Here is a 13,906-nt window from a genome sequence, read left to right on the forward strand (position 1 = left end):
TGGCTGGACCGCGCCCGGCCGGTGGATGGTGGTCGGTGGGGCCTGGACTGCACCCTGCGCCCCTGGGGACCGCGACGGAGGGAGACAATGAGATAAGGGGCCGCCTGGGGAGGGTGCGGTTAGACTTTCCCGACCCAGCACCGTGGTTGGTGGCCGGGGACCGCAGGGAGGAAAGGACTCTTCTCCCGACCAGCTGCAGAAACCAGCCACTGGATGTCGGGTTGCTTGGGTGTCGATGCCCCCATCTTTCATAGATGAGTTAAGTGCAGAGATTTTCAAAGGCGGGGCGCCTTCTCTGTCTTATTTCTAATTAAGCAGGCTAAGTAATTGCTTCATAGCTTCTTAACCCCATCTCCTCTTGCGGTGTGTATTATGCATTCCCGCCGGAAATCCAAACTGCAATTCTTGGGGGGAGGGGTGGACAGAGGGAGGGGGCAGTGTGATAGTGTTAGTTAGGATGCCTTCGTGTTAAGACAGGTTGAAAGATGTGGTTTTCTTAAGGCAGTGACTTAGGGTGTCCCCACTGTGTGAGCTGGAAACCGCATAAACCTTATTGCTTATAAGCTCGAAGACATGGTTTAATATGAAATAAGAGCCTTGAGGGAGGGTGTAAATGTTACATGTGTCTTGCGTGTTTGCATTTCTTAAATTCTTTGGGAAGATCCGTTGGGGAAATCCGGGAGAATGGAAAAGTTCTTCACTCAGTCTTCCGATAAGGGTTGATGTTGTCTGCAGTATTTCTCAGGGAAATGCGGAGAGCTGCTTCGTTAAGGAACAGTAAAGGTAACGGGTTTGGGATGAGGCGTAATCGGATTATTAAAGGGTCAGTCCATGGGGATATTAAATTCAGCAAACATTTATGGAATACCTACTCTCTGTCAGTTAGGCTGGGGGACACCAGGTGAACAAGCATGGGCTGGTGGAAAGAGCTCTTTGGAGTAGGGGAAACCGTACGCCCTGGAATTGGCTGGCAGTGTGATGTTGGATAAGCTATTGAACTCTGCAGTACGTTCCCTATCAGTAAAATAAGAATAACACCTGTTTACCTCCCCAGATGTATTTCATGCAGATTAAATGAGATAATGTATGCAAAATGCGTAGCACTTTGCCTGGCACAGAGGTGTTTAACAGCACCTTAAATTCCTTTCATCCTCTGGATGGTTTTTTTTGGGGTGCGGTGCGGGGGGTTAGTGAATGCAGGCAATTGTAATACAGTGCATTATATAATAAAACGTTGAGGTGTAGAATAGGAGAGCGAAGAAGAGAGATTAATTCTAAATTGAGGAGGAATGCATGGAAGCGTCGGCATTTAAGTGAAACCTTCAAGGATGAGTAGGATTTCAGCAGATTCAGATGGGAAGGAGGAGGACATTTCATATGGTGGTGGTGCTATCCTTTGAGAGCCGAATTGAGTGGGAGGACCTTTGGGGGAGGGGCAAAATAGAGACGCTCGATAGCTTTTAACTCTTGTTGAGTCTGACCTTCAAAGATTGTCTCGGTTATTTTGCTTTTTGTGTGGTGAATTTCCCGGAAACCAGATCCAGCCCTACTCAAGTAAGTATAGAAAGCGCAATTCATGATTTTTTGGATTAGACATTTTGTATAATTCAGATTTCTGTCTCTTCTGTTTGAATTTAATAAAGAATTATTTGTAGATGTTGCCTTGTGGTAAACATTAGCTTTATTTGGTAGAAGCAGCAGCTTATTTTTCAGACTCAGAGGTCTCACTAAGATTATAGAGTATTTGACTGTGTATGAAAGGAGTGGAGTGGTGGGTACTATTGGGTTTGTTTTCACAATTATTTAACACCTTATTTTCCGAAGAGGTGTATTTAACCATTGTCTTTGAGGATGATTATGTCTTTTGGTTTTGCTGCCTTTTGGTTCTCACCCCATAAATACTTACTAGATTGGCATCGTAGATAACTGTCAGACTATTCACAGATTCTTGGATATACGTTATAGAATCTCATGGCTTTAGTTGCTTTGGTTTGGAAGTAATTGAATGTCAATATTAGTACTGTTAATCCCAAACACTTAATTTTAGGAGAATTAATATTAGTGAAACAAGATGTGACCTCAGGCAGATAACTTATCTTGGACTCTTAATTCCTTTACCTATAAAATGAGAAGTTTGGATTAGATCACTGCTTCTTAAACTGGTTCTCTGAACTTGAGAATTTCAGAGATTCTGCAGATGTTTGACTTAAATCTCAATAAAAATGTATTTTAAACTTGTAATAATAAAAAGTGACCACTGTATGACATACACTGTTTTAAACACTTTATATGTGTTAATTTATTTAATTCTCACATAACCCTATGAAATAGAATTTATTATTTGAGAAAACAGGCACAGACAATAAGTTGCCCAAAGACTGCAGAGCTATAGTGGCAGAGCTGGATTTGAAACCGGGCAGCCTAATTCTGAAGCCTGTATTCTTAACCGTGTTTTTACACTGCCACTAAAGCAACACACATATATACTCTTTAAAAAAAAATGTGGTAAAGTATATATAACGTACAATTTACCATTTTAACTATTTTTAAGTGTACTGTTCAGTGGCTTGAGTACATTGTTGTGCCACCATCACCACCATCTCCAGAACTTTTTTATCCCAAACTGAAATTCTTCCCATTAAACAGTAGTTCTAGAAGCTGCAGTGAGCTATGATCATGCACACTGTGTGACAGTGAGACCCTGTTCAAAAACAAAACAGTAAATATCCACTTCCCTCCCCCTACCCCCCTAGTAATAACTTTTCTACTTTTGACTCATAGAATATTGATTCTTGTGTCTGGCTTATGTTACTTAGCATACTGTCTTCAAGGTCATCCATGTAGGATGTATCAGAATTCCATTTTTCAGACTGATTAATATTCCATTGTATGTATATACCACATTTATGGATATTTGGGTTGTTTCCACCTTTGGTGTACTGTGAATAATGCTGCCTTGAGTATTGGTGTACAACTGTTTGAATCCCTGCTTTCCGTTCTTTTTTCAGTATTTCTATATACCCAGAAATGGGATTGCTAGACTGTTTGCTAATTCTATATTTAATTTTTGAGGAACTGCCATATTGCATTCCACAGCAGCTGCACCATTTTACATTCCCGCTAGCAATGCACAAAGGTTCCAGTTTCTCCGTATCTTGCCAACACATCTTTTCTAGTGTTTTTTCTTTTTATGTTTTTGATAATAGCTATTCTAATGGGCATGGGGTGGTATTTCATTGTGGTTTTGATTTGAATTTTCCTAATGATTAGTGACATTGAGCATCTTTTCATATGCTTGTTGTCCATTTGTATATCTGAGGAGAAATGTCTATCCAAGTCCTTGACTCATTTTTAAAGTAGGTTGTTTTTGGTGAGTTGTAGGAGTTCTTTATATACTCTGGATATTAACCCCTTATCAAATACATGATTTGCAAATATTTTCTCCCATTTTATGGGTTGTCTTTTCACTGTCTTGATAGTATCCTTTACTATCAAGTAAAAAAAAAAAAATTTTTTTTTTATACTTTAAGTTCTGATGTACGTGTGCACAACTTGCAGGTTTGTTATATGCGTGTGCCATGTTGGTTTGCTGCACCCATAAACTCATCATTTACATTAGGTATTTCTCCTAATGCTATCCCTCCCCCAGCTCCCCACTCCCCAAACACAAAAGTTTTCAATTTTGAGGAAGTCCAAATTATTTTTTCTTCTGTCTGTGCTTTTGGTGTCATGTTCAAGAAATTGTAGCCAAATCCAATGTCATGAAGGTTTTCCCTGTTTTCTTTTACAAGTTTTATAGTTTCAGCTCTTATGTTTAGGTCTTTGATCCTTTTGGGGTTAATTTTTGCAAATGTGTTAGGTAAGGGTCCAACTTCATTCTTTTGCATATCCAGTTTTCCCAGCACCACTTGTTGAAAGGACTGTCCTTTCCCCATTGAATGGTTCCGGCACTCATACTCATTCATATATACACGTGTGTATATTTATATGTATGCATATGTGTATATAATTTTTTTTTTTTTTTTGAGATGGAGTCTTGCTCTATCACCCAGGCTGGAGTGCAATGGTACAGTCTCAGCTCACTGCAGCCTCTGCCTCCCAGGCTCAAGTGATTCTCCTGCCTCAGCCTCCCAAGTAGCTGGGATTACAGGCAAACGCCACTGTGTCCAGCTCATTTTTGTATTTTTAGTAGAGACAGGGTTTCACCATGTTGCCCAGGCTGATCTTGAACTCCTGACCTCAGGTGATCTACCTACCTCGGCTTCCCAAACTGCTGAGATTACATGCGTGAGCCACTACGCCCGGCCTAAATTTTTTTTAACACATTGAAGACCATAGTGCTACATGGTTATACATGGTTAATTTTGGGGGTGCGATGGGGCAGACATTCATAAGAATAAAACTTTTCCTTTTATTGTTTAAAACATTTGAATCAGTGTGTTTGAAGAGTATCCTGAAGACTGCAGATGTGACCGTTAAGAGCTGCAACTGCTTACCTGGGTGAAATCAAAACAAAGCATACAAAAATAATTGGATTGTTTAACCTTAATTTATCTCTTTATTTGAGTTTACAATAAATTAACATGATGTATTTGAACATAAAATAGCAATGCTTTTGCCAGCTTTGTATATTTGGGAGGCTGTGTAAAATTTCATCTGAAAGAGTTTTGTTGTGAAATAGTTTTTAAAACCCCAGATTATATGAGCTCTAAAGCTTTTTCATATGCTCTTCTTGCTATTATTTTAAGGTACTTTTCATGTTTTAAGGCAGGTGTCTTAAAATGTATCACTTATGACTTATATAAATTGGCTTTTTAAAAAGTATATATGTATTTGCTCTTAATAAAATGCATACTGTTTTTCTGCTGTAAGCAGAGCTAGGCATAATAGAGAAATCTAAGATAGGTATTCTGTTCTCCATAATAGAGAGGATGCCAGTGCCAGTTTAAGTATAAAATACAAGGAATCAGTAGAAGATGACACTGAAGAAGCAGGGACCACAAAGAAACAGAAGGGTCTATGAGTTGAAAATGGGTGAACAGATAAGGTTGAGAAAAGGAGGAACAAGTCATCCCTTTAGATGGGAAGAAAAGCAAGATCGGGAAGCCAAGGACTTATCGTTATGTTAGACTATTAAAATTTAAGCCCTGTGTGGTGAAGAATGGTGATAGCTAGCAAAAATTGGAGTGTAAACATATTCAGTAGGCCCAGTATTATTGTAGAATCATAAGTCAATTTTGCAGTGGTATTTAAAACTTTGGCCAGGCACAGTGGCTCATGCCTGTAATTGCAGCACTTTGGGAGGCCGAGGTGGGCAGATTGCCTGAGGTCGGGAGTTCAAGACCAGCCTGACCAACATAGAGTAACCCCATCTCTACTAAAAATACAAAAAAATTAAACGGACGTGGTAGCACATGCCTGTAATCCCAGCTACTCGGGAGGCTGAGGCAGGAGAATTGCTTGAACCTGGGAGGTGTAGGTTGCAGTGAGCTGAGATCGTGCCGTTGTACTCCAACATAGGCAACAAGAGCAAAACTCGGTCTCAAAACAAAACAAAAAAACTTGGATGCTTTTTTGGAAATTACTTTTAGAAGGATCTTACTGAGTTTGATAAGTGAAGAAAAGTATTAGCTAAGTCAGTAGAGCAGGCCAGGTGCGGTGGCTTATGCCTATGATCCTAGTACTTTGGGAGGCTGAGGTAGGCTGATCGCTTCATCTCAGTTTGGGACCAGTCTGAACATGGCAAAACCCTGTCTCTACAAAATATACAAAAATTAGCCAGGCATGGTGGCGCGTGCCTGTAGTTCCAGTTAACTGGGGAGGCTGAGATTGGGAGGATCACCTGAGCCTGGCGGGTCAAGGCTACAGTGACAGAGTGAGACCCTGTCTCAAAAAAAAAAAAAATCAATACAGCAAAACAACCAATAATATGACTTGAAAATATATTCTTTATATATCCCTTTCCCAAATACAATTTGTTCTAATTTTCCAATAATGTTTACTTTATAAAAAATAATTATTTCTTGACTCATTGGTTTATTTCATATTGTAACAAATGACATTGGAAACCAGTAAAGGAAGTCAGTGATCCTACTTACCTGTGAATAGTGTACTTAATAAACAATAATGGTTCAAAACATTTTTTACCCTAAGTTTTTACAATAAACATAATACAGTTTAAGGCAGCAGCAGTGAATATGATACATTATATTTGAAAAATCTTTGTTATAGTACTCGTTAACACAGAAATTTTCAAATCTGGCTCTTGAATCTGTTTATTATGTTACTGGTTTTTAATGCTTGTCTTAAGTGACAAGGCAGCTCGTGTAGGAACATATACCCACAAAGAAAAAGTGCCTCTTTGGCTGTACTTTCTATTAGGAGATACTGTTTAGTTTCTATCCATCAGTTATGCAGACTGGGCTAGTACAAAGTTTGCTCTCCCTATTTGTCAATCAGTTATTCTTGCAAATCAGTGTGAGGATTTGTATGTATAAATTTTTAATAAATGGATTCAAAATCCACCAAAACTGTGTTTGGAAGGCATTTAAAAAGTTAGAAATAGCTTCTCTGTTCTTAGAGTGTGCACATATGAGTATTTTAAGATGACACACATTTTTTTTTTAGAATACAACTATTTTCTTACTAAGTTTTAAAATGTCTCATTTACCTTTAAGATACAGATGCATTAACCGTGTTTTTGTTTTTAAAAACTTTGTCTAGGTAGCATACTGCCATAGCACAGCCACTTATTACAGAAATTCAGCAAATTTAGAACTCTACTCTTTTTTATAAAACGTAAATGCTTACCTCATCTTTAAATTGCACAACTTTTTTAATGATTTGCCATGAGACAAACCTATATAGTATAAAATACCATGGTCACTCCTTAACAACATCAGTAACAACATCCTTTAACACTTAGCTCTTTTCTTGCTTCAGTTTCTCTTTTGTTCTGCTTTGCTTTTGGAGTTAAACCTTACCCTCTCCTCCAGCTTTGTTTCATTGAGGTCAAAGCAGCTGCTTCATGAAGGATTATATAATACAGTTTTCTATAAATTTTTTTTTGAGACGGAATTTCACTCTTTTGCCCAGGCTGGAGTGCAGTGGTGCAATCTCGGCTCACCACAACCTTCGCCTCATGGGTTCAAGCGATTCTCCTGCCTCAGCCTCCCGAGTAGTTGGGATTACAGGCATGCGCCAACACGCCTGGCTGATTTTTTTGTATTTTTAGTAGAGATGGGGTTACTCTATGTTGGTCAGGCTGGTCTCGAACTCCTGACCTCAGGTGATCCGCCCACCTCAGCCTCCCAAAGTGCTGGGATTATAGGCATGAGCCACCACGGCCAGCCCATAAAACGTTTTTATTGAGGAAATCATTTACTGTTAAGAATATGTCTTCTCTGGAATACCAGTCTCTTGTAGAAGCTTATAAAAGGGTAGATCCTTTATTATTGAAAAAGAATCAATATATTAAAGATAGTAACTACTATCACTCTAGCCTCACAATACCTAGAATTATTTAGTACCAGAATACTTACATTACTTTATATGACATTTGATTGACAGGTGGCCACAGTGAAGATGCCAGTATCTGTATGTTAGGAATAAATACGTATTACACATAAAATACATGTGTGTATTAAGATAAGGATTAAATAAAAATAGAACTTCTAATAAGATGTTCTTATACCCCAGTGAATCACTCTTACATCCTGGGGTATAATTACCTCCATTTTGGAAACCACTATACAGTCTTATGAAATGTTAGGCCAGGCATTGTGGCTCACGCCTGTAAACCCAGCACTTTGGGATCCCGAGGTGGGCGGATCACCTGAGGTCAGGAGTTATAGACCAGCCTGACCAATGTGGCAAAACCCTGTCTCTACTAAAAACACAAAAATTAGCTGGGCATGGTGGCAGGCACCTGTAATCCCAGCTACTTGGGAGGCTGGGCAGGAGAGTCGCTTGAACCTGGCAGGGAGAGGCTGCAGGAGCTGAGATCACACCATTGCACTCCAGCCTGGGTGGCAGAGCTAGACTCTTGTCTCCAAAAAAAAGAAAAAAAGAAACACTGTTAATAATGAGCCTTTCATATTAAATTCCACTTCATAGTGTATAGTATTCTTTTTTTTGTTTTTTTTTTTTTGAGACGGAGTTTTGCTCCTGTCTCACTGCACTCGGCTCACTGCAACCTCTACCTTCCAGGTTCAAGCGATTCTCCTGCCTCAGCCTCCCAAGTAGCTGGGATTACCGGTGCCCACCACCACACCTGGCTAATTTTTGTATTTTTAGTAGAAATAGGGTTTTACCACGTTGGCCAGGCTGGGCTTGAACTCCTGACCTCAGGTGATCTGCCTGCCTTGGCCTCCCTAAGTGCTGGGATTTCAGGCATGAGCCACCTTGCCTGGCCAGTGTATAGTATTCTTATACGAAGTCATCTTAAAGCACTTGGGACAAAACATTCTGGTTCTGATACTGATTGGAAAGTAATGTTCGTGGAAGAAAGTAGATAATTTCAGCAAAGTGAAATCATTCCATATTATATCAGAAATCATAATATCTATCACTTTGTACCCCATAAATGTATACACCTATAATTTGTCAACATATACAGTAAGAAAACATTTTTTAAAAAAAAGTTAGCAAATTGAGTCTTTAATAAAATTTATTCTTCAACACAGTTGAAATTATAGGCTTATTTCAGAAGCCTAAATTTGAATTTTGCATTCTGCTTTTAGGAATTATTCAAGGTGAATTTAAAAGTACCCTTAATTAAAAATAAAAAATTAAGTATTTAACTTAGTAATTGAGTAGTGTTTTATAGACTTACAATTTTTTCATGTCCGTAGTATTTTTTTTCTGAACACCTCTAGCAAGGTATACAACATTTTCCATCACCGTGCTCTTTATCTTTTCTTTCTCTCTGTTTTCTTTGCCTATCCCCAAAGCAACTGCAGTCATAGTTGCTGCAGCACAGGTAAGTTTTGCCTGTTTTATAACTTTGTATTAATTAAATCATAACTATGTATGCTTTTGTCTCCAGCTTCTTGCACTCAGCATGTATTTTGCTTTTTTTTCCTCGGTTGCCCTGGGTAGAGCACAGTGGCCCAATCTCGGCTCACTGCAACCTCTGCCTGTCAGGTTCCAGCAATTCTCCCACCTCAGCCTCCTAAGTAGCTGAGATTACAGGTGTGTGTCACCACGCCCGGCCTATTTTTATTTTTTAATTTTTTGTATTTGTAGTAGAGATGGGATTTTACCATGTTGGCCAGGCTGTCGGCATGTTTTTAGATTCTTCCATATTGTTGCTTATATCAGTAGTTCCTTTTTAGTGGTAATATTCAATTGTATGAATATGTTAATATGGCCAGGCGTGGTGGCTCACGTATGTAATCCCAGCACTTTAGGAGGCCAAGGGGATGGATTCCTTGAGGTCAGCAGTTCAAGACCAGCCTGACCAACATGGTGAAACCCTGTCTCTGCTAAAACTACAAAAATTACTCAGGTGCGGTGGTGGGCGCCTGTAATCCCAGCTACTCTGGAAACTGACACAGGAGAATTGCTTGAACCCAGGAGGCGGAGGTTGCAGTGAGCTGAGATTGTGCACTGCACTCCAGCCTGGGTGACAGAGTAAGACTCCATCTCAAAAAAAAAAAAAAAGAATATGTTAATATACCAGATATCCATTTTCATGTTGTTGGGCAACTGGGCTGCTTCTAGTTTGGGACTATTCTGAAGAAAATGGCTATGAACATTTTTGCACAAGTCTTTTTATGGACAGATGTTTCATTTATCTTGGGTAAAGGACTGGGATTGCTAGGCCATTTAGATAGATGTTCCTCCTTTTAAAAACTTTGTATTGAAGAACAATATATAATCAGAAAATTGCATATATCAGAAGTGACTTCTAACTCTAATTCTGCTATAAAGTGTTTTAGGTTGCTTGTTTCTTTAAAAATTTTTTTAATTGCTTTACTGAGGTATAATTTCTATATAATCAACTGCACATATTAAAGTGTACAATTTCGTAAGTTTTCATACACTCATGAAACCATCACTATAATCAAAACTGAACATTTCCATCATCTCCCAAAGTTTCCTCATATCTCGTTGTAATTTGTTCCCCTCTACCCCTGTCTTATGGCAATCTGTCACTATGGATTAGTTTGCATTTTCTAGAATTTTATGTGAAAGGAATCATACAGTGTCTTGTTCCCTTCCCCTCCTAACACACCCAAGTCTGGCTTGTTTTCATGCAGAATAATAATTTTTACATTCTTCCATCTTGTTGCTTTTTTTATTGCTGAAGTATTCCATTATGCACATATGCCACATTTGGTTTTTCCAGACGCCTTTGATAGACATTTAGGCTGTTTCCATTTGTGGACAGGTTTTCATTTCTTGAGGATAAATACCTATGAGGACATGTTGGGTTATAGGGTAGGTATATTTTTAACTTTAATTTTAAAAATGGTCAAATTTTTCCAAAGTTGTATCATTTTATATCCAACAGCATTATATGACACTTGTAATTGCTGTGTATCCTAAGACTTGGTATTGTCAGTCTTCCTCATTCTGGCCATTGTAATGGGAATGTAATGATACAATTGTAGCTTTAATTCGTCTTTCTCTGATTATTATTGATGTTGAGCAACTTAATGTTCTTAGTCATTTGGGAAGTGACAGCAAGTCTTTGCCCATTTAAAAAATAAGATTGTATATCTTTAAAATTTAGTTTAACAATTATTTATTCTAGATACAAGTTCTTTATTGGATATATTTGCAAATATTTTCTCTTAGTCTGTAGCTTAGCTTGTCTTTTTAAAAAATATTTGAGACGGAGTCTCGCTCTGTTGCCCATGCTGGAATGCAGTGGCGTGATCTCGGCTCACTGCAACTTCTGCCTCCTGGGTTCAAGTGATTCTCCTGCCCCAGCCTCCCGAGTAGCTGGGACTACAGGTGCATGCCACCACACCCAGCTAACTTTTTGTACTTTTAGTAGACATGGGGTTTCACCATGTTAGCCAGGATGGTCTCGGTCTCCTGACCTCGTGATCCACCTGCCTCCGCCTCCCAAAGTGCTGGGATTACAGGCGTGAGCCACTGCTCCTGGCCATCTATTTTTTTAATAGTGTTTTTCAAAGAGCAGAAGTTTTTATATTGGGCTTCAAAATTACCGAATTTTCCTTTTATGCTCAGTGTTGTCTCTGCCCTAATGAATTTTTGCCTACACCAAAGTTCAGAAAGTATATTCCCGTATTTTCTCCTTGGAGTTTATAATTTTAGTTTTTACATTTCAGTCTATAATCCATTTTGAATTAATTTTTGTTTATGAGTGATATTGAGTCCTCTTCCCCATTTATATCTAGTTGTGCCAGTGTCATTTGTTAAAAAACACTTTCCTCATTGCCTGCTTCACTTGTGACATCCCTACTGAAAATTGTTTGACATTTTGTGTGTGGGTCTATTCCTGGACTTTCCATTCTATTACATTGATGTGATTCTCTATCCTTTTTGCTGGTACTACATTGTCTTGATTATTTAGCTGGATAGTGAGTCTTGAAATCAGGTAAAATAAGTTCCTTCCCTACTCTTAAGGCTCTTTTCTTTTCTTTTCTTTTTTGAGACAGAGTCTTGCTCTGTTGCCCAGGCTAGCATGCCGTGGCACAATCTCGGCTCACTGCAACCTCTGCCTTCCAGGTTCAAGTGATTCTCCCGCCTCAGCCTCCCTAGTAGCTGGGATTACAGGTGCCCACCACCGTGCTCGGCTAATTTTTGTATTTTTAGTAGAGATGGGGTTTCATGATGTTGGCCAGGCTGGTCTCGAACTCCTGACCTCAGGTGATCTGCCCACCTCGGCCTTCCAAAATGCCGGGATTACAGGTGTGAGCCACTGCACCCAACCCTTTTCAAGGTTCTTTTGACTATGCTAGGTCATTTGCTTTTTTCCATATAAATTTTAGAATAATCTTGTCAGTTTCTGTAAAAAATGCCCACTGGGACATTGGTTGTAATTACACTGAATACCGAGTTCATTTTGGGGGAGAACAGACATTAATATTGCATCTTCTAATCTATTAAGATGGCATAGCTGTCCATTTAGGTCTTACACAGCAATGTTTATATTTTTCAGTGGCCTTACAATATATTACATAAACACTGCATGCTGTCCTATTTCATTTCCTACAGCCAAATCATTATTTACACATGGCTTTATTTTTATGATATAAATCGAGATTTGGTATAGAGATTTTTCTATATGATAACATTATTTAATACATAAAGGGGCCATCTACTCTGATGTGACAATGCTAGAAATACAGGAGACCAAAACAGATATCTTTTGTTATGTAAAAGTAGAAGTTTAACGCTATATAGTTTATTGGCGCAATTCTTTTGGCTTGTATTGTTTTGGATATTAATATTTAAAAAGACCAATCTTTAAAGATAGTCTGATACTTTTAGAATCGGAAGTAAAGTAGAATCTTGTCAGGTGAATTAGTGCATAAGTTTTTACCCAATGATGATTTTGAATTTGCATTTTATAGTTTCCTTTTTTCTTTCTTTCACTATTAATATTAATGGAAATATGCAACACAGAGAAATGTATAGAGAAGAAAATAAGACTTAATCCTACTATCCAGAAATGACTACAGTTAAAATTTTTGGTATATTCTCCTCATATGTGTGTATACATTTTATAGTTCATTGTTGCATGCACAATTTAGTTCTTTTATTTAAATGTGTATCATTAACTTAGAACATCTGCTTTATAATAATATAATGGGTGGGTGTTCTCTTTATGCTTCCATGTTGTTTAAAGTTACTGTACAATAAGCATATGTTACAGTTTATTTAGAATATTTTTTAAAAACAAAATTTGTTTTTAATTTTGAAACATTTTAAACCAAAGTATAAAACATGATAGACATCTACATATTCACCACCAGTAGTAGCCAGTTGTTACACTTTGCTCCAAATAATTTCCTTTAAAGAGGTGTAATATATACAAGGAAAATCTTCCTCCAGGTAATTTGTGGTGTTCCCACCATGTTTTAATCCAGTTAATACATACATACATATCCATAAAATTTTACTTAATATTCTGTGCTTTCAAATTTTATGTAAACTATATATTTATATTTTTCAAAAATCTGCATTTTTGGCTGGGTGCAGTGGCTCACGCCCGTAATCCCAGCACTTTGAGAGGCCAAGGTGGGCAGATCACCTGAGGTCAGGAGTTGAAGACCAACCTGGCCAACATGGTGAAACCCCGTCTGTACTAAAAATACAAAAATTAGCTGGGCATGGACGCATACCTGTAATTCCAGCTACGCGGGAGGCTGAGGCAGGAGAATCACTTGAACCCTGGAGGCAGAGGTTACAGTGAGCCAAGATTGTTTCACTGTACTCCGGGCTGGGCACGGAGCAAGGCTCCGTCTCAAAAACAAACAAAAAAAAACCCCAAAAACCTGTATATTTTACTCATCATATGATTGACATGATTTATACTGGTTCATAGATCCAGTTCATTCTTTTTGTCAGAATGAGCCAATTTTTCCATTACCCTTTTGGGGGACAGTTAGATAGTTAGGATGCCCCAGTGAACGTTATTTTACATTTCTCCTGGTGCTCCACTTGGACACTTAGAAGTGGTATTGCTGGTTCATAAGATATGTGATTTTCTAATGGCTCTCCAAAGTGCTGAGGAATATATGTCCTTCCAGAATGTTCCTATTGTTCCACATCCTCACCAACCCCTGGTTTTATCACACTATTTTTGCCAACTTTATGAGTCTGATGGGGTTTTGTTTTGTTTTTTTTTTTTAACATTCTTTAGTATGTTTCTAGAAGTATACTTATTAGAAATAAGGAGTTCTATAGTTTTTTTTTTTTTTTTTTT

At 38.3% G+C, this 13,906-nt stretch overlaps 1 protein-coding gene across 1 annotated transcript in view; it reads left to right on the forward strand.

The window, feature by feature from the left end:
- The first annotated feature begins 1,492 nt into the window (after positions 1 to 1,492).
- RAPH1 (Ras association (RalGDS/AF-6) and pleckstrin homology domains 1) overlaps positions 1,493 to 13,906 on the forward strand; it is a 110,366-nt gene continuing 97,952 nt past the window's right edge. The window contains exon 1 of the mRNA XM_011992486.1: positions 1,493 to 1,554. The gene's annotated coding sequence lies outside the window, so the exon portion shown is untranslated. The remainder of the gene's footprint in view (positions 1,555 to 13,906) is intronic.

The sequence above is a fragment of the Mandrillus leucophaeus genome, unplaced genomic scaffold (assembly GCF_000951045.1).
Source record: "Mandrillus leucophaeus isolate KB7577 unplaced genomic scaffold, Mleu.le_1.0 Scaffold411, whole genome shotgun sequence".
NCBI lineage: Eukaryota > Metazoa > Chordata > Mammalia > Primates > Cercopithecidae > Mandrillus > Mandrillus leucophaeus.